Consider the following 22,346-nt stretch of genomic DNA (forward strand, 5'->3'; position numbering starts at 1 on the left):
ACTCATCCCTCAAAAATCTAAAAGGAACTACACCAGTCATGTGTCTCATAAAGGCAGGTTTAATGTAGGACTCATACTGAAATCTATCCAACAGTTTGCGCTTGTTCCACACTTCTCCAACATTAGGTATCCCCGTTGCTTGGGCAATCATCTCAGGTGTCAATGTGAAATCCACCCCTGCAAGGTTCACATGCCCATCATGCAAATGCAAAACAAACAAGCGGGCCAATTCCCTGTGATGCTGGATTTGAGAGATCCTCTCACAAAATTCATAACATGACAGATAGCGGAAACATGTGACTGCAATTGGACAAGCCTGCAAATCGGTCAAAGAGGTGGGCTCCTCTCTCTTATGGTGACCACTCTTACCACCCCTGTGAGGCCTCCTTTGTACCTCAACCTCCAGAGTTGACTCACGATCATCACTTTGCTCATATTCGGTCTCGGTTTCTGACATGGTTTTGAGAGCAAAGAGGCTGGAATGTACTGCTGCTTCTGCTAAAAAATATGCTGTTTAATTATTGAATGCTGTTTCAAGGGGACAAATAGCACAAGGGAAATGTTAGGGAAGGGAAAATTTTAAGGGAAATTGGGAAAAATATATGAAATAGGGATTTTAAGGGAAGGAATGATGATATACCCCATCACACAATTATCATTTGCAAAGTTTTTATGAGAAACAGGGTTTAGGATTAGAGTCTTGATTTTTAGGAATAGGGGTAGGGTTTTAGGTCTTTTGGTATTTTTGGTAGAAAGATTGAGTAAAAATGATGAGGGAGGTGGAAATAGGATGTAGGGAAAAAGTGGGGGTGAAAAGGATAACCTTGAAAACAACAAGACAAACCCTAGCTCAACCAACACTTTGACCTTCTTGAGCAAATATGCATTGGATTCATTATTTCAAAATGATGACTTTAAAATACATTCTCATGCTTTTCAAGCTTTGGCAAACAATGTATTTTAATGATGAGAGGCCTACCTGCAACCTTGAAGCAATCCGGGGTTATTTAGCAGCTTACTGGCGAAATTTGGCAGAGGAATTCCCAACAGGTCGCGCGCACTGCCCAACGGGTCGCGCGCCCTCAACGGGTCGCGCCTGTGTAATTTCTGAACTGGAATGGGCAGCCTGACGGGTCACGCTCGCCCAACGGGTCGCGCGCCAGTCTCAATGGGTCGCGCGCAGGCAGACTAGACAAACTCGCCCAAATTTTCTTCAAAACGATTCTCTCTATTGCTTTGAGGCACAATGAAGACTAAATGGAGGGAGAAAGGGGCTTTATAGTCTTGTTTTAAATTAATTTCATTTCAAACCCTCTTTCTAATGTTTATCATGACACTTTTTCAAACTTTGAATGCTGCTGACTTTATGGTTTCCTTTTGTCCTGAAATTGGTTGAATTGATGTTTTTCTTGAAATTTTTTGCAGGGATAGCTTCTAAGGAATCTTGGCAAATGGGACCAGGGCTGCATGTTGACTTTCAAAGAATTTTGAATTTTTACAACTTTTTACAAAACTTTGAGAAAATGACCTTGGGATTTAAAAACATGGTTTTTAAATCCAAGGTAAAAATTAGCTGTACAAGATGAAATCTTTTGAAGAAACACTTTGATAGTCATCCCTCTGGCCTGCTGGGCATTTATTGACTTTTAAAGACCTGACCTTAAAGACAAATTGGACCCAAACCCTAGACCTAGGACTTTTGACCTCAAGACAAGACAAGCAACCTTAAAAGAGTTTATTGACTGAAACAACTTGATCCAGCAGTGCCAAGAGGGGAATAAAGACACCAACTCCTCCATCAGGGTTATGGCATGCCTAATGGAATGCAATGAGATGACACTGATGAGACACCTACTTATGCAAATGCAAAGAGCTTTGATCGCTGATGGAGGGATACTAGACCGACTCTAACAGGTGGAACAATTGTCAGTTGGGTTTCAAAAATCCAAGGTGTTGTTCACTTTCAACAATAGAAGCAGAGTATGTTGCTGCTACAGAGGCTAGTAAAGAAATGATTTGGTTACAAAGGTTTCTGGATGAATTGGGTAAGAAGCAAGAGCTGGGCAGGTTATATAGTGACAACCAGAATGCCATACATCTTGCAAAGAACTCTGCATTTCATTCCAAGATTAAACATATACAGCTCAAGTACCATTTCATACGGTCAGCATTGGAAGATGGACAGTTGAAGCTAGAAAAGATACACACTAGCCAGAATCTTGCAGATATGTTAACAAAAGTTTTGACCAGGGAGAAACTGAGAATCTGCTCAGTTTCAATTGGTCTTTGAGTATTATGAAGAAGATGAGAAACAACCAGGTCCAAAGTGGAGTCATTGTCTAGCAAATGAAGAAACGGTGGAGTTGCTATAATCAGTCTCCAAGTGGGGATTGTTGGGTGTGGAGCCTAATTATCTTTTGTATTCAAAGGTCTCAGTCGGATGTATACCCCAGGAATATTGTACACCCCTCCACGTGGGGGGCACTCGTCCCCCCCGCAGGGTTCGGGGGGGCTGATCCCTCCTGGCTAGGGGCTTCAGGGGCAGAGCCCCCGAAGCTAAAAATAGATGTAAAATTGCCTTGTAAAAGTCAAGTAATTTCTAGTCAATCTGGGCCATTCATTAGGAAGATGATCTGATGGTAGAAGTTATGTTTAGTTTATGGATTTTTGCCCTAGAAGGAAACCCCTCACTATATATGAGGGAATTATATTGCGTCTATGTAGATCTGTATTCTGAGTGAGGAAGAGAGAGGAGATTGAGAGAGAAAAGGGAGTTACAACAGATCTGCTGTAGGTTGTATCTCTTCAGTTTGCTGGATAATATAATAAAAGAAGGACTGGCCATTTCTCCATGGACATAGCCCAAATTGGGTGAACCATGTATATCTGTGTCTCTCTTGTTTTATGCGTTTTCTGTGTTTATATCTCTGCAATATTTTATGTGTTCCATTATATAATTTTCTAACAGCTAAGATTATTGCATCAATTAGGTTCTCAGACTGGGTTTCTAATTTGGTACCTACAAGAAAGAGAACTAGTGAAATCAGGTTGTGTGTTGACCTCAGGAATTTGAATAAAGTTTTGCTTAAGGATACCTATCCTCTTCCTAAAATGGATCACATATTACAGAGGGTAGTAGGTTCAACCAGAATCTCACTGCTAGATGGGTTCTCTGGCTATAACCAAATCCTAGTCCACCCAAATGATCAGGGAAAGACTGCATTCACTACCCCATGGGGCACTTTCATGTATGTGAAAATGCCATCTGGGTTAAAAATTGCAGGGGCCACCTTTCAAAGAGAAATGGACATAGCATTTCCTAAAGAGATCCATGAATTCCTACTAATATACGTTGATGATATCACAGTATTCTCCAAATCAGATCAACAACACCTGGATCATCTTAGGCAGGTTTTTACTAAATGCAGAAAATATGGAATTTCTTTGAATCCTAAAAAAATCTTTATTTGGGCTGGAAGAGGGGAAATTATTAGGACATATTATCCCTAAAGATGTATCAAGATTGACCCAACCAGAATTGAAGCCATTCTGCAGATACCACATCCCAGGAACATCAAATAACTTCAAGCATTTTTAGGCAAAATAATCTTTTTCAGAAGATTTATCTCTAATTTAGCTGAGTTAATTAGATTACTAAACAACATGCTAAAGAAATATTCGACTATTAAATGGACTCTAGAGGCTAAAAAGTCATTTGAAGATATAAAACTGGCCTTGACACAAACACTAGTTCTCATCAGTCCCATGTTTGATAGGGAGTTCATTATATTTTCTTTTGCTTCAGAACGCACAATTGCTGCAGTCCTCTTGCAGAAAAATGATCAGGGTTTTGAACAACCAATAGCCTTCTTTATTAAAGCTCCGAGAGATGCAACTTTAAAGTATAATATAATGGAAAAGCAGGCTTTTGCTCTGGTTAAAGCTATTAAAGATTTCAGAGTTTATATCTTGTATTCTCATATAGTAGGTTATGTTCCAAATGCTTTAGTCAAAGACATCCTAACATAGGATAGACCTGATGGAAAGAGAGGAAAGTGGATAGCTACAATATTAGAGTATGATTTAGAAATTAAACCTACAAAATTGTTCAAAGGCCAAGGTTTAGCCAAGCTCATGGCTGAATCAAACTACCAGGCCCTAGACGTAAACTTCATTGCAGTACTGGATAACAAAGAGGAGATGGTGACTCCACAGATCAGCCAAGACTTTACAGATTCACCATGGTATGATGACGTTATATACGTTCTAAAAAACCTTCAAGCTCCTCCAGAGTTATCCAGGACTAAAAGTAGGTTATTAAAAATGAAATATTTGAAGTTTTGCATAATTGACAATGCCTTATTTTGGAAAAATCATGAAGGCATCTTTCTGAATTGTTTGTTAAAGGAAGAATCTGATAAAATTCTGCAAGAGTTTCATGCAGGTGATTGTGGGCGACATATCTATTGGAAGACAATAGCTGATAAGATCTTGAGGGCTGGTTTTTACTAGCCCACTCTATTTGTTGATGTAAAGAAGTTTGTAACCTCATGCCACAAATGTCAGATTTTTGAAGGGAAAATAAAATTATTGCCATTACCTTTGAAACCTATATCTATTGAAATACCATTTCAACAATGGGGTCTTGACTTCATTGGTGAAATTCATCACGATTCCTCTGCCCAACATGGATGGATCTTAACTGCCACAGATTATTTTACAAAGTGGATAGAATCCATACCCTCAAGACAAGCCACCGACACTGTCATAATAGGTTTTCTTGAGGCCAACATTCTGTCCAAAGTTAGTTTCCCCACCAAAATCATCACAGACAATGCAACAACCTTTAAATCAAAGAGGAGAATTGATCTCTGCAACAAATATCACATAACACTTGGTCACTCGACAGCATACCATCCCCATGGAAATGGACTTGTAGAGTCATCCAATAAGAGCTTAATGAATATTATCAAAAAATTATTGGAAGATAATAAAAAGACATGGAAGAAGAAACTATTAAATGCCTTGTGGGCAAACAGGCTGACCACAAAGAAATCTATTGGTACCAGTCCCTATCAGCTAGTCTATGGAATGGAGGCTGTTTTCCCATCTTCTTTGGGAACTCCAGTGATGAAATTACTCCAAGAAGCACAGGTTGAGCTAAATGATATTTAGAGAAGGATCAACCAGACAATTCATTTGCAGCAAACCAGGGAGGAAGTGTACATCAGATCCCAAGTTGTGTAGGAGAGAATCAAGAAAGAATTTGACAAGAGAACCAAGGCAGAAGATTTCTATCTAGGAGATAAAGTCTTGAAATGGGACTCAAGAAGGGAAGATAAAGGGAAACATGGGAAGTTTGACTTCCTATGGAAAGGTCCTTACATTATTTATGCTTTTAGAGGTAATAATGCTTATTTTCTCAAGGAATTGGATGGTGCAGAAGTAGAAGGAGGACTAGTCAATGGTCGAATGCTTAAGCACTATATAGATCCCAGTCACTGATTTTACTAATTACTTGTACATATTATATCCTTCATAAAGTTTAGTGTGGATTGGATGGTAAATTTTGGAGTTGAAGCCCGAAGAGAAGGCCCTAAGCTTCAAAAGTTTCACTATCAGTAAATATCAATAAAGCAGCAAAGTAAAAGGAAAGTTGCAGAGTAAAATCACAAAAATTCAGAAGGCCATTTATCTACTAGTTCTTGACATTTGACCAGGAAATGCCATCCCCAAGTGGGGCCATTGTTATGTTCCTATACCAATAAGTGTCATAATTTTTAAATGGATGAGATCAAAACTGTAATATGTACATACTTTTTCTTTCTGCAAATGTTTTCCATATTCAAAAAATAAAAAAAATAAAAAAATGTAAAGAGGGTATGTCCTGAAAGAAAAATCAAAGGAAAAAAAGAGTAAAAAGGTCAAAAAAGATGAAAAATGAACCCCAGAAAAAGAAAAAGACCACGAAAGTGTGCAAGTCCAAATGCCACTGCTCTTGTACTTTTTGTACAATAATGATTGTGTGCAACTTGTTATTTATGCCACAATACATGGTAACCAAACAGTTTAATCTTTGTTATTCCATGTTTCGAATTTCATGCTTAGAGATAGAGAATAAAATATGACCAAACTATTTAATCTTGGCAGATAAGTAGATAGGTAGAGTAAATAAAAGGAGCTCAACAGTTTAATCTGAGCCCTTGGATGTAATAAGGATAGCCTTAGATAGAGTTCTATTGTAAAAGAAAAGAAAAATGTTTTGATAAGGGTTTGCCAACTTAAGTGCACCCTAATAAAGAGTAGAAAAAATGGTAGGATGAGTAGATGGGTAAGTAGTTGCATGGTTGCAAAATTATGGTGATTGATAGGATAAAATCATATCATTTACTTTCATCATCAAGTTTCTAAGGTATGGATGATAAATGAACATGTACAAAGTCAAATGATTAATTTCCCCATTCATTTCACCTTTAATTTCACTAATTTCCCATAAGAAATGTCAAAAGTACCTAAAACCTTAAGTTAAAGGGGCTCAGAGCATTTCTCTGAATTCTGGAGGGACCGGACCATCGGCCCAATAACTTATAGGGTCTAAGTACTAAAGGCCCCTTACCAACATTCACCCCTCCATAATTCATTCATTTTATCTAAAACATCCCTTTTCCTAAGGTAAAATCACCATTTACCTAGGGAAAGTAATTACCCCCTGTTATAGACATTTTTGGGCACTACAACCCTAGGTATGAAATGTCCATAAACCAAGGGCTCCTAAGTCCCTAAAAGTGTTTTTCTAACCCCTAAAGGAACAAGGTCAACTGATTACAGCTTCTCCCAGAAGTTCTCCATGAAAAACTGCTTAGAACTGGTCAAAACAGGATCATTTCAGCTGCTCCATAGGCAAAGTGCGTTGCATCTCACCTAAACACACTGTGTGGGTGCGTTGCATTTCAAAAATCCCTTCTATGGGGTGCGATGGGCGAGAAGTGACAAATGGCAGTGTCATTCCACGAGGTGGAGAAGCATGGAAACTTCCAGAAACTTCTCCTGTGACACTTGCCTCTCTGAATTCGACCAAGGATGAGTAAGAGATCATCAATCTCCAAGTGGAAGCAAGGACTATCAGAGGGAAGACACTAATCAAAACACAAGCTGACTCATCTCCCTTACAGAGATATATATATATATATATATATATATATATATATATATATATATATATATATATATATGGATCCCTCATCCCAGAGATCCGGAGGCTGGAATTTTGCATATTGTAAGGAATTGTTGTTGGTTTCTTGAGACAACATCAGATTGTTGGGTGATCTAAGCTTTGTATGAGGTGAAGAGGGGCTTCCTTGCTGAGAGGATGATGCTGGGTCAGAACAACTGGTTGTAACTCCCTTGGCTCTTTCTTGTTTATCAATAAAAGCTATTCAAGTTTTCCTCCATACTCTTGTGTCATTCATGTTTGCTGCATTTGTATGGTCAATTTACATCTGATCCTAGATTGTTTATGATTATAGATCCATGTTCTTGTATAGTGCTATGCTACTGTGATCTTATAGGTACTTTGTGAAGCTGGGCGTGCAAGGGAACAAGTAGTGAAAGACTATCAAGAGAGAGAGGAACCGAACTAGGAGATTAGCGCAAGACAAAGGTTGGTCTTCTTCGTTCTTCTCTCATCTATACTTCATAAAGGAAAAACGAAAGTAGCTTTACTTTGTTTGTTTCTAAGGTAGCTATCACACCTTAGTGGGATAAGCAGTTCTGTGTAGACACTTTTCCCTGTAACAAAATGGCGACTCCGCTAGGGACGAATTAGTTTGTTTGTTTATCTTCCTTGTTGTCTATTTTATAAACTTATAGACAGAGCTTGAAGTCGAGCCAGGTAGCTTTCGAACTGCATTTGCTATGCAAATGCAAAGTAGATAAATGTCGCTTCAGTCAATCTATGGGATTTTTTTATAAATTAAACAACTGATTTACAAACTCTCTGATTGCCCTTGTGATAGCTCTTAGATCCTCTTTAGATCTACCCCCGATTGTTGCATTACTGATTACCATTTGCTCGGCCAAAACACATGAACTGAACTGCAAACTGTGACCCGGAACCCAAGCCAAGTCTTGTCTCTGGCCCAGCGCAGGTATTGTACTGTGAATCTGAAATTCAACGCACTTCCTGAGTGTAGTAGGTGCGCTGCATTTCAAATTCCCTGTGTTACAGGTGCGCTGATCAGACTAGGCATTGTCCAGTTTTGGTTTCTGTGATTCATTCTTTCCAGTTCTATTCATGAATTTTGCTGCCTGTGATCAGTATATCTCTGTTTGAAACCCCTTTTCCTTGCTGTTATTCCGCCTCCTTTGTACGAAAGAACTGTAAATGTTTTTGTGTATTTGTTGAGTCATTTTCAGTTCTCCTTTGCAAAAGTAACGTAATCGTACTGTCGTCCTTTGATTTGAAAGCGTCGCAAGTGTCGTTTTCAGTCATAGGAAAGAGTTTGCTTGCTGTAGATAGTCGATTATCCTGTTACTATTGTATTTGGTATGAATTTGTAATTTTTCTAGTGTCGAAAGCAAGTATTCATTTCTAAATCGTAAAATGTTGTGATTGCCTCCATTTTTGATTTCGAAAAGAAACTTGTTGATAGTTGTCGCTTGAAAAGTAACTCAGATTTGTGCATTAGCTTTCTTTTCTCCATTCACATACTAAGAAAGCCGAAAACAAATACATGCATGTGCATTTGCATTTAGATTGTTTGATTGGTTTGATTTAGGAAAGTGCATTTAGAGTGTTCTCTTTGCTCTTTGTAAAAGAATACTGTCTCTCTTTCCTTAGTAGCTAGGATTTTCATTGCACAAAGAAGATAAAAGATTGTTTATCATCTTAGATTGCATTTTAAGAATTACACATATACATCTCGCGGTGAACCTGAAAGGCAAACTTCATAAACAAGATCAACTATAAAATAAATTCAATGAATCTAACAACGCTTTGGAACCTAACGCACAACATTTAGAAGTCTAGGCTAGAGACGTATTCTGGCGTCGTAAAACCTGGTAACTGTTGTTCTCACTGATGGTTGGGTGATTCCTCCACTTTGAGACGAAAAGTGCCAGTACGGACTTGTGCTCCCACGTACCGTCGAGTATATTTTGGGATACCACAATAGGCTTAATCCTTTATCCATAGGAAGCCGTGTCTGCCACCCTATCTATCGAAATGCATTGAACACAGCATTCAGGAGGATTGACTTCCGTACCGTAAAAATGATTCTGCAGTTTTGCGATTGGTTTGGTAATCCCTCTACCTAGATTTCTAGAGCAGTCCCTTTCGTTCCTTTTCAGACTCCTTAACAGAAAAGGTCCATCTGAGCACTTGTCACTTCATGCTCATTAAAAATCGAAGGCGACTAGAGTCATCTTTTGTTTTTTCTCGACTCTTAAAAATTGAAAAAACAAGTTGTGTCAAAGCGTCTAAAATTTATTTTAAATGGAATAATTATCACCCTTTCCTACGTTGATCTTAGGTTGAGAAAATGGAACCCACCAACCAAGTAATTCCCCTTGGACGAAATCCTAGTCCTTTCTCCTCTTGGGGAGATGTTGGTGCACCCCATATGGCCACATTGTCATTTCTAGGATTGAAAATCGGCTTGCCTGTATGGCTCTTCTCGACCTCTGTCGTTCAGAACACCGCAATTCCTGAACAGTCGAGTCAGCAACTAGACGAATCCCGAGTTACCCACCAACCTTCTACTTCCTCTGATTCTTCCTCTCTTCCTTCTTCTTTGCTTGATGGGGTTGGTAAAGCCAAAAATCAAGTACCTGAGAAGAAGAAAGAAAAGAAGAAGAAAGAGAAGAAGAAGAAGGAGCTCAAAGTGAAGGGGGGCAACCAAGCGTCGTCTAGCGAAAATCCACACACTGCACCGACCAGGCCTAAATCGCCATGTGTCATTTGTAAAGGAGTCCACTACCACAGAGATTGTCCTTGCATCCCTCGGATCTTAAGGGACTGGTCTCCTCGTTTGCACAACCCAGTGTCGTCAACCTCTGATGATCATGTTGAAAACACACCGTCGACTAGTGAAAGTGAAGCCCCAGGACAAAAAGGAAAATATATATTTCCTTGTAAACTGTGCGAAGGCAACCATGCCATCCACCGTTGTCCCTTCTTAGACGAGGCTAAAAGAGTTTTGGACGATCTTCCGGTTTCACCGTTACGACTTCCTCCAGGATATAAAAAACTCTTGCCGAGTCCGTCACTAGTTGAAAAGCAGGCTGACCCGCCCAGGTGGTCGGCCGAAGCATCTATCATTGAAGACAAACCATCTGAACCCATACCAGACGAAAGTTAAAAGGTCGAGGCGGCAGTTGACTTGGTCTTGCCTTTAGAGGTTCTATCTTCAGATAATACAGTCACAGAAGAGAATAAAGATGACACTGTCCAAATTCTTTTCGTAAGCACAGACTTCAATGAACATGGGGGAAATTTACCCATTCCTTTACCGCAGGAAGGAAGTTCATCAGAGTCATACCCGGCCGTCTATTTGGTCCCACCTCCAAGCAACCTAGTTGTTTCCTTCGACTGGAATCAACTAGGCAGACCCCGTTTACCGGCTAGTGTACCATTCCAAATTATTGCTCAAGTATATAGAATGGTTATGGCCGGTACCATCATAGATGAAGGGGCTTCTGTGAGTATCCTTTCCTCGACTGCTTGGAAAGCGCTTGGTTCTCCATCGCTTTTGCCTGAGATGAGAAATCTAACAGGCTTTGACAAAGGAACCAGTCGACCGTTAGGGATCCTTCCCAATGTGCCGATAACATTGAGAGGAAAATTTTTTCACATGAACGTAATGGTAGTTCAAGGACCCCTGGATTATAATCTACTCCTTGGACGAGACTATATTTATTGCATGGGAGCCATTGTCTCCTCACTCTTTAGAGTAATATGTTTTCCGCACGAAGGAAGAGTGGTCAAGCTCGTGGAACAGCTTTCATTTCCCGGATCACGCATAGCAAATAGTCATATACCATCCCTAAATGGTCTTTTCACACAAGGAATGTCTCATCAATCCCCAGTCCGCCCACCCGATGAGTGCGAGTTATTCGGGGGGACATGACTGAAACCCAGGGGGCATGCACCCTGGTCTGCTTCGGTAGGAAAACTTCGGGTATAGGATAGGTTTCCTCGAGAGATATATGACTGGTCTGTACTCCCGTTTGTGATTGGAAGAGGGAGTTATTCTGGAACAAGATTCTGTTGTCAAATTTACGTAAGTGGAGTAGCCTCCTCCACTCACCTTTGTCTATTTCGATAGACATCGCCGAAGAAGTGTTTTGTTTGTGCTGTGAATAGAACAATCTTTGGGTAACCTGAAAGAGGTATACCTTTCCTGATAAAACAAATGTTTTGTCGGTTTGAACAAAAGGTGGCCTTGAAACTTTATTTTATACCTAGGGTCATGCAAACCTTTTGGCATGCAAGCGAAGAGCAACTATTTATTTTTTAAATTTGTAGGTCCTCTAACCCTTTAAACTCGTAGGATTGGTCGTTTCGTAACTTGCATAATGAAAGGATGTGGGGCAATACTCTAAAAATTGTCGTTTTAAATGGGACATTCCTATTATACGACTGGATTAATCGAGCAGTTTTAGCGCATAGTTCAAGCTCGTTAAAAAATAAACATAAGCCATGAGCAAATGTTTCCCCCTGCTTTTAAGCTCACTAAAAAATGAACTATTTCCTGGTAAATAACCATCGTGAATGAAGTACTTGAGCCTTTAAAAGCCTTGGTCGTGTTCTCATCATCACCTCCACTCTGTATTGTCCGACTGTTCACCTCCATTTGATTGTTTACCCCTTTTGAGGAACAGCTGCGAAGAGTGATCTCAATAGCCATCCTTGTAACACTGCCATGATTGGAACATTCCAAACCTTACCTGGAATCAGCTGTTACCCAATTTTATCACTCGTTCCTCAAAAGATGAGTCTCCTTTAATCTCTTTTCAACTAACTCGTAAAATATGAAAAGATTGCCGAGCCATTGGCCTCTCCAGCTCGTTAAAGGGACCAGAAGTGCTATCCCTCCTTTAGATTTTAATCTTTTTGGACCTGAGGGATTATTACACAAAAAGATCGAGCGCTTGTTTTGTTCGGCTCGTTAAAAGTATCGAAAATTCATCCCTTCTGTATTGTTTTATACTTTTTAGGACTTAAGGGATTAGATGATGAAAAAGGAATTTTTGAGTTTCCTTTACGTTCCTTTTCAGACTCTCTAAAATTGAAAAGAACCGAGTTATCTTTGTCGTTAAACTCGTTAAAACTTAATAGCGACAAACTTGTCCATAGCAGACAAGAACGAGTTTCACTATCGCTAGGCTCGTGAAAACATAGCCATGGGTTTGCCCGAAGGGCAAATTATAGAACAAGCATATGTTATCCTCCTCAAGATTGAAAAAAATAAAGAGGTACTGATCAACAATGACTGGGGAAAATTGGGAAGAAAACTTGAAGAAACTTTGTTGGTAGCAAGTCGCTCTTGAACATGACACTTCCACTCCACATCCAAGTCGGGTTGGGTTGTTTCATTCACCGGCCACATCACCATGGTCCCATCACACCATCCTCATTTGGGGTAAAACTACCAATCCATCATGTCAGTGTCGCCGATATGTTCAAGAGAAGTCATTCAGAGAATTCACCTGTATCTCACCCGCTACAATACATTCATACTCCATTCTTTCATGACCGCCACCCTGAACCGTATGTCATCAGATCGTTTTCACCTCCATTAAAATCATTTGCTCCATTCCGTGTCATTGATGTGGGATTCATTAAGGCCCTCCTGTGACGGATCGCTTCTTGTCGACATCAGCTCATTATCCAAGAAGTCGATCTAGGAACACCCCGTTCAGTACTTTGAAGCTTGCATGCCTCAATGGCAAGTTTCTCACTTCCGGCGATAGGTTTACATCAATGGCCTTCGACCGAAAGATTTTGTGTGGTGTTCGATGCCAAGTCCTTTATTCACACCACGTGAATTGTACTGCAGTAACTTGAGGGTCATTATCATTATCGGTGATTCCTCTCGCGCCTATTAACAGCTTACATCATTCGCTGGTAATCAGGCAATGTCTTTCCATGTTCAACTCCAGAACATCTCTCACATGGATCGACTTGTACTTCGAGTGAAGATCAAACGAGATTGAAGACCCCGGATCTAGTTTCATCCATCCAGGCTGCGATATATATTCAGGGAAATAAAGACATCAAATGTACATCATTGCTGCACAGATAATCATCCAATCAAAGGGATGATGGCTCTACTAGAACCATCAGTCTACACTCAGACGATTATCTGTCCTATGTACATGAAAATGAATTTATAAAGCTAAGCATGGGAATGCCCGCCTTAGCTAGATCATTAAAATATTATGAAGATAATGTATTATATTGTATCTTATTACAGGTCTCCTCCCAGCTTGAAAGAACTTTGGATCCTCATAATAAAGCATTTCACCCGACATCAAAAGATTAACGACCTCATGCTTTAGGGGGCAACTGTTATAGATATTTTTGGGCGCTACAACCCCAGGCATGAAATGTCCATAAACCAAGGGCTCCTAAGTCCCTAAAAGTGTTGTTCTAACCCCTAAAGGAACAAGGTCAACTGATTACAGCTTCTCCCAGAAGTTCTCCATGAAAAACTGCTCATAACTGGTCAAAACAGGATCATTTCAGCTGCTCCATAGGCAAAGTGCGTTGCATCTCACCTAAACACACTATGTGGGTGCGTTGCATTTCAAAAAGCCCTTCTATGGGGTGCGATGGGCGAGAAGTGACAAATGGCAGTGTCATTCCGCGAGGTGGAGAGGCATGGAAACTTCCAGAAACTTCTCCTGTGACACTTGCCTCTCTGAATTCGACCAAGGATGAGTAAGAGATCATCAATCTCCAAGTGGAAGCAAGGACTATCAGAGGGAAGAAACTAATCAAAACACAAGCTGACTCATCTCCCTTACAGATATCTATATATGGATCCCTCATCCTAGAGATCCGGAGGCTGGAATTTTGCATATTGTAAGGAATTGCTGTTGGTTTCTTGAGACAACATCAGATTGTTGGGTGATCTAAGCTTTGTATGAGGTGAAGAGGGGCTTCCTTGCTGAGAGGATGATGCTGGGTCAGAACAACTAGTAGTAACTCCCCTTGGCTCTTTCTTGTTTATCAATAAAAGCTATTCAAGTTTTCCTCCATACTCTTGTGTCATTCATGTCTGCTGCATTTGTATGGTCAGTTTACATCTGATCCTAGATTGTTTATGATTATAGATCCATGTTCTTGTATAGTGCTATGCTACTGTGATCTTACAGGTACTTTGTGAAGCTGGGCGTGCAAGGGAACAAGTAGCGAAAGACTATCAAGAGAGAGAGAGGAATCGAACTAGGAGATTAGCACAAGACAGAGGTTGGTCTTCTTCGTTCTTCTCTTATCTATACTTCATAAAGGAAAAATGAAAGTAGCTTTACTTTGTTTGTTTCTAAGGTAGCTATCACACCTTAGTGGGATAAGCAGTTTTGTGTAGACACTTTTCCCTGTAACACCCCCATACAGAACCCCTTTTCACAAAAACCCACAAATGCGCGTTTAGCATAACTTATAATGTTTTATGCGAATATGTAAATAAATTTCAAACACATTATACTTAGCACTAAGTCCACTTTTCCACTTTCATTTCATATTAACTTTTAATTTTAATTATATTTATTAAATCCTAAAGATAAACCCTTCCCCGTATATTTTACTAAATCCCATATGATAAATATTTTGGCCTCAAGGTTTGAAACATAAAACTTATTGATAAAGTATTAAATGGATTAATTAGTCAATCAACGACCAATTAAGAACCATAACCCTCCACTGAATAAAAAGAGTAATTAGTCAATCAATGATTAATTAAATCTGTCCCTGCCAATCAAATCACTCCCGACATCATTAAACCTCCCTAATCCACATTTAAGTAACCCTTCCGCTCATTAAAACCCCGTCGCACCCCTCCATTAAATCTCTGATAAAATCATAGCCCCGACCACCGTGCGATCTGACCCCTTCAGATCCAATGGTCTACTTTCATATTAGGCATCCTTTGAAGGCCGACCTTTACCTGCCCAATGTGAGTGGTTTCACTATTCACCCCAACGCTACATGGCACCCGATGAATGGCATCGGGCGACCTCCCCCCAAAACCACTTATCCCAAAAAGCAGTGCGATGGATTCCGCTTACCACCTCCGCTACATGCCAAAATGTCACATCCCCATTGGCGCCAACTATCCTTTTCCCAATGTACCCGCCAAAGTCATTGAATTTACGCATAAAACCAAAAAACTTATAGTTTTTTCGTTTTATCATGAAAAAGAACATTCTGACTTCCATGCAAAGCACAGAGTACGTTCAAATGTCAACCTACTACCAACCGTCAACTTACCAAAGCTGCTGAACTCCAGACCACCTTGCAGACCCATGTGCTTCCTACAAATAGTGCACAGTCACCATTACTCCATTCGAAAGCAGAAACCAGGTATTTACCCCATTTCCACTGAGAAGCCCTATTTTCTTGCCGAACCTGAACTGAATTGCTTTAAGTATTAAGTAATTTAGTAAATTGAGCCGCCTGGTGATCCTAAAATACTCCGAAATAGACCAATTTTTCCCAATTGCATGAAAACCCTTTGCCCCCATCCTTGAATCAACAAGAACCAAGGATGGATGCCCCAATTGCACTAAATATCATGCCAATCATGATTCCTCACAGGGATTCAGAACATCTCCCACTTGCAGACAAAGATTTCCAGATTAAAGATACTTCTGTCTTAAAATCACCTTTGAAACTATTCTACAAGTACAGAGACCAGCACCTGAACCATGAAAACTCCATTGGACTTTAGGAATCAGGATTACCCAAGTACCAGTTCCCCATAGTGCATATATTCCCAGAGATTGTACATTACTGCCACATGAACTATGATCCTATCCAAAGGGCAGTAAAAACCCCTGACTAGTCTGTTCTATCTACAATCACTGCAGAATCTATTAACGAGATGTTGCAATTGCAACTAAGCTAAAACCTGACTCCTCTTTCCATTGGAGATATGCTGAATAGGTATCCTACCCTCACATCAATCAAACTGGATCAATTATTCCAGACCTTCATTAGAGAAGAACAGTACACCCTAAAGGACTCTCCCCCTTATCTGTGGACTATTTTCTCCAACCTTGGCCAAGACATCATAGACATGATATCCAGTGTGCTAGGCTATATCACTAGTGAATTTGTTGATGAAATCATAATATATTTTATGTCCATTTACTCTCCTGGCCAACCACCAGCCATCATGTTTGACTATGCCAAGTTTATTGCCGACAAAATGCATGATCAATTCATGAGGTTGGAAAATGAAAGAGTGTTAAAGTATTCTTTAGTTATGTATCATTTATTCATGTATTACCAGGCTGATAGATTTCCAATTGCCCTCCAAAAGCTTGATACCAAAGGTAACCCTAGATCAGTGATCTTCTGGACTACATTGATCCATCAATTTGATTCTCAATACTCTTATACAGATTTCATAGACCTCTTTATGTACCCTGTGACAACTATGCTACTAGGAAACCCTCCCCCCAGAATCAGTGCAGACATCAGGAGGGTCCTACAGTTGTCAACGCAATATAAAGTGGGGGTTTGGTACTTGTACCAAAACCACACTGAAATTATAATCTATGGATGTGAGCTGGCTGCCTACAAACTGCTTAGATACCTCCCTATGATTGTTTGCTCTGGAGTACTACAGGAAAATGATCAATTCAGATGAGGTGCACTTTGTGATAGCCAAGAAGAAAGCCCAACTTAAGATAAAGGATTAGCTGGGCCCATTTATTTGTAATAGTAGGGAAACAGGAAAGGAAGTAGAGGAAATCTTCCGAAGGTTGAAACTAAAACAGAGCTTTATATGGAATTATGACCCCTTAGATTTCATTTGTAATAGGAGATAGAAGAATAAACTATCTCCTTACATCCACCATAGAATCCTTGAAATTGAACAATATGCTAATCAATTTGAGTGGGTGGAAAATACTTTGATAGATCGAGATAGCACAAAGGTTGTTGTTGATAATGTATTGATAGACTTAGACAAAAGACCTGATGAGGATTCCCTTTTACAGGAGTCAGGAGAGTCTCAGTCTTAAAGACAATTGCAGGGACACAGTGGGCAAATAGCAGAAGCATGGCCATCAAAACAAGCAGGACCATCAAAGCAAGCAGAGCTTTCAGAACAACCAAAAGAATCTGAACAACGTAAAATTTCAAAGGAACTTGCTCAACCTGAACAAATCATGAGCAATCCTCCTATTTTACAGAATCCTCTAAATGAGGAGAGGAACCTCAAGAGAGACAGAGAGGAGGCCACTCCTTCCAGCAGGCCTGTTGCCCAAACCTATGCTAATAGGCAAAAGTTGAATCCGTATTTAGAGCAGGAATACACTGAGGAAACAACAGGGACTTCAGAAGCAGAAAGGACAAAGTATGCATACCACTCCTTTAGGAGGGACACAAGAACCTTCCACCTCACAGACTCAAATGTTGGAAAGGAAACAGAGTATGGAAGTATCCTCCTTCAGGGCTCCTACTGGACAGAGCCAAGATATTAAAGAAAAGTATAAAGAAATTAAAGCAAGGAATGAAAGGCTAAAGGTGCAAAGCTATGCACATTATCTAAAGATGGCTTGAACAAACCAAACAAGGCTAATGCCAGCCTTTGATATAAAAGAAGGTGAAATGCAGATGAGTTTTCTGAAGTCAACCAAAAAGCAACCTAAATCAATGGCAGATTACCCAAAGACAGATTTTGAAGTATTGGCAAAGGATATCCATCCTATTGACCAAATTGAGTTACATAAGAAAACTGGTGAAATGGTCTACTCCACTTTAACCAACAAAGAAATTGCATCCCACTAACTCCAGAATTCGCTGAATAATATATCAACACAATTATAGTTGAAGAAGGCCTTTTCACAAGCCAAAGACACTAGAATAAATTCCTTAGAGGACTTGGTCATAGAGTTGGGACATGATCCCAAGGATGTGAAAGCTGCAAAGAAGCTTATAAAGAAGAAAAACGATAACATAGCTGCACTAAAGAAGCAACTTAAAATTCCTCCTCTACATCATCCTTAAATAGCTAAAGTGTTGGAAACATAGAAGGATGAAGAGCTTATGGACCTAGTCCTTAAGTTGAATGACCAATTGAAGGAAACTGAAAAATAATTGGATAATTTGATACAGTCCAAGCAGAGTGAGTTGGCTACCACTCCCCAGACTGTAATACCTACAGTTTCGACAACAATTCCCTCCACCTTGGTAGCTGCCTTGGCACCTACACTTCCACCAGCTATAGCGTTGCCAGTAACAGGTACTTCAGTAGGTACAGGTACATCGACAAGCACAGGGACACCAACAGAACAGACTGCTGAGTTGATCAAGGCCATGTAAGAAATGAGCATCCAAGCCACTGAGCTCAAGAAACTCAGAGAACAAGTGACAAGTTTAGAGACCAATTGTAAACTTGCACAAATATAGCAAAAGGAAGAAGCTGAGAAAAACCAAAGGATGGTAGACAGGATAAAAGCCCTTGAAAAGGACTTAACATTACAAGAGCCATTGGGAGATATGAAAGAAATTCTTTGGGCCAACATCATTGATTCTATCAATGATGTTTGGCCTTCTATTCAAATTATTTTTGAACAAACAAAATTAGTCAAAATGGCTACAGAAGAAATCCACAAAACAATGGAAGAATTGGGAAATAAACCTGAAGAAGCCAATCAGTTGATCACATTTTTGAACAACAAAAACAGATATCAGCTTGATGAACTAGAGATAGAAGACAAAACAACAACAATTATAGAGATCAAAAAGGTTCTCACCAAAAGGAACCTAATGCTCAATTTGGAGAAAAGATGTCAGAGCATCCAAGCAGACATTGACAACTTCATGCTAAAGTATGGCATCTTAAGAGAAAAAGGACTTCCAAGTCCTATGGTAATAAACGAAAAGCTGATGACCTAGGAAGATTACATTGAAAAGTTAAACAAGTTGGCCAGAAGCCAAGCTAGTACTTCAGGGGTGAAATCTTTGCCCACTGGAAAGGTGTTATATGATGGCCTTGAGAATCTGTTCTACATAGAACATGAAGTCAAGCACTTGTTCACAAGCAAACCAAATTTTTCCAAGTACACAGAAGCTGATGAGATTTACAGAAAAATGATAAGGATGAAATTACCTGACAGTGAATGGTGGACAAACTTGACTGATTTACTATAAGTTACTATAGTAAATCTACATGGTAAAACATGACTGCCAGGTAAAACAGGTAAGACAGGATCAAAGTAGAACAGGTAAAGAGTATCAGTAGGTAGAAGATAAAAGTGATTCTAGCACATAACTACAAAGCAACTAAAAGAGCCAAATCTGAGTTACAACAGCCAACACAGTCACAATAAAAGGGACAACTAGAAGAAAGTTCTCCATCTGTCTCTATCTTCATGTTGAAGATATTTTTTGTTTCCTAGAATAATTCTCATATGGTTAAGAGATATTTTGTTTCAATTTTTGTATAAATACTTCACAAATTGAAGTAATTAGGGTGGATTCAAAGACATTTCTATAGACATTTCATATCAAGTTAAAGAGTTATTGTAATCAAGATTGGATTGGCTTGCTGGATCATGAAATAAAGTTAAAGACATTTCACAGGATTCTTGTGCACAGTGGAAATCAAATCCTTAATGTACCTTCTTAAGCACTTCCCATCATTGATATCCCTCCAATTCATCATTTTCCCACAAACCCTAGCTTCTTGCTACAATTTGACAATTTTCTAGGCTAGGTCTGTGTTTTTCCCTTTTGGACCCCTTCCCCTCACTCAACATTTGAAATTTCACTTTCCCCTGCTTCCTAACATCCCTCCCTACTTCCCAAAACTTTCTAAAGAATTTATAAGCCCCTTATCCCCTTCATTTCACTTCATTTCGACAAATCCCTTGTTCCACACATTGGGATAGGTTTTACTAAAATGATGTTTTTGAGCAATAAAAAATGAATTTGGAAAACATGAGAGAGGTTTTTGTCAATAATAGGCCAAGAAAGAAAAACCTCCTTCACTTCTTACACAGGTGTCATGGTTTTAGAGAAATGTCAAATATAAAGCCGCCTCAGGAGGGTTGCTGCACCTTTGGAGTGGCCTTGGTAAAATCAATATTTCTCCTAGCTTGGTTGGCCCAATGACTTGCTTGATGAGTAAAATGATAACTAGACACAAAGATATTTCCAATGAGATATCATGAGCTCAATTTGGAATTGAGTAAGACCTTCAAATGTTGACTGTAACAACACTCTGCATTTAGGCAGCCTCATTTTGCACATTTTGACTAGTCTTGGGATATTTGACTTTTGAAAGGGCAAATGAACTCCAAATTGAAAAATTCAAGATGTTTGGGAAAGTAGACTCAATAAGATTTCCAACAAGTTATCTTGAACCCAATTTTGAAACTAGGAAGGCCTCCAAAATCGGTCTACAAAAGGGCACTGCGCTTCAAATCAGTGGCGCTGCGCATCAAATTTTGCAACACAGGAATTTTCAGCCGATGCGCAATGCCACTGGCGCTGCACATTGAGTTGGCTAAGAATTTTTCAAAATGGCTTGCATTTTTGATTCCTCGTGGAAAAATACTAAAACCTAGAAAGTTTCATAAGTTTTGGAGGAGATCTAGGTCACCTAAAGGGCAAAAGACATTGGATTTAAGAGATCTGTGGTTTGTATCTTTTGATTCAGTTACCGGAGAATCCACAGTATGAACACAGGAGGCAAAAGACACCTAAAAAATGCCCTCTTTGCCACTTTTTGGACCCACAGGAACCAGTCTTGGGAGAATTTTTTTTTGAAGGGGAAAATACACTCCAAATCCAAAAAATCCAGTTGTCATAGAAAGTAGATAGGTAGCGATTTCCAACAAGCTATCTTGGGCCTCATTTGGTGAAGTGGAAGGCCTCCAAATTCAGCCTTGAAGTGGCGTTGCGCATCAGGCTCACGGTGCTGTGCATCAGGCAAATTTTTGCCAATTTTGCCTAAAAACTCAGAATTTCTCCCAGTTTGACTATCAGTTGAATTTTTCTTTTCTCCTTGGTAAATAAATGATGTAATATGATGTAAATATGATGAAAAATTACTTGAGGAGGTAGATACATCAGTTAGAGGTGGTTTGAGGTTGAATGAATCAATTTCCATAGTTTTAGAGGCAAGCTGTTCCACTGCCTGTTTTCTAGTTCCTAGTTTAGATGTTGTTGAAATAGCTCCTTGACTCATGGATTCGACCCCTGATGGCTAGCATTGGTGGTTTGATGCCTATATCATGTACTTTCTTAGTCATTTGTAAAGGGTTGACTTTGGCAAAAGTGTTGGACTCTTGTGGATGCATTGAGCTATTTTGTACATCACTTTTGCAGTTTGACAAGGAAATAAACCAGGGTTTTGTAGCATTTTGTGGGATTCTTGTGGTAATGTGAATTAACATTGTTTTCTTCTCAATTATTTAGTTTATCTTATGTTTATGTGTGCCATCATCTCTTTTTTTTCTGCATAACTAAATGAATCAAGTTTAAAAGGTGGAATCCATTAGTGTTTCAGTGCTCTGCCTTAGGGTTTATTTAGTTTTACATGTTTTCTACTGTTTGAAGAGGACTCATGACATTTGCATGCCCTATCCAACTCCTCACCAGTCTTTAGACTCACCATAACATCAATTTCAAAGTGCTAAAACACTTTCCTACCTCGCCCCACAGAAACCTCTACAAATCTATGTTGATTTCCTGGACCCAAAGCTGCCTTCCTCATTTGATCCAGAAACCAACCATTAAAATCAATCAAATTTCTCTGAGCATATACCTAGCCTAAAGTTAGTATTTAAATCAGTCATCTCAAGCCTTCCTTGATATATTTTCATTGAGATTGACAAGGAGAGAGCCATTTCCCAACCTGGTAGGGCTAGCTACCAGGTTAAGCGTGGTTTGATGTTACCCTAGACTTGCCTTCCTTCAGCCTAAGGTAGATTTAGGAGCTAACAAGACCAACACCTCCAGCTCCTCAAGCAATAACCATAACATCTCTAAACACCTCCTTCACCTATAACAACATATCTAACTCCTGCAACAACAACATCAAGGCATCCAACTGTCTCCAACTCTAGTAGAAGCACCTCCAACACAAGCAACCACACCTCAACAC

General features: G+C 39.5%; 1 pseudogene; it reads right to left on the reverse strand.

The window, feature by feature from the left end:
- Positions 1–18,552, reverse strand: part of LOC149144727 (WD repeat-containing protein LWD1-like) — a 70,115-nt pseudogene extending 51,563 nt beyond the window's left edge.
- Positions 18,553–22,346: the final 3,794 nt, after the last annotated feature.

The sequence above is a fragment of the Pinus tabuliformis genome, chromosome X (genome assembly GCF_031772625.1).
Source record: "Pinus tabuliformis cultivar Carrire ecotype Pingquan chromosome X, CPIR1, whole genome shotgun sequence".
In the NCBI taxonomy this organism is placed as follows: domain Eukaryota; kingdom Viridiplantae; phylum Streptophyta; class Pinopsida; order Pinales; family Pinaceae; genus Pinus; species Pinus tabuliformis.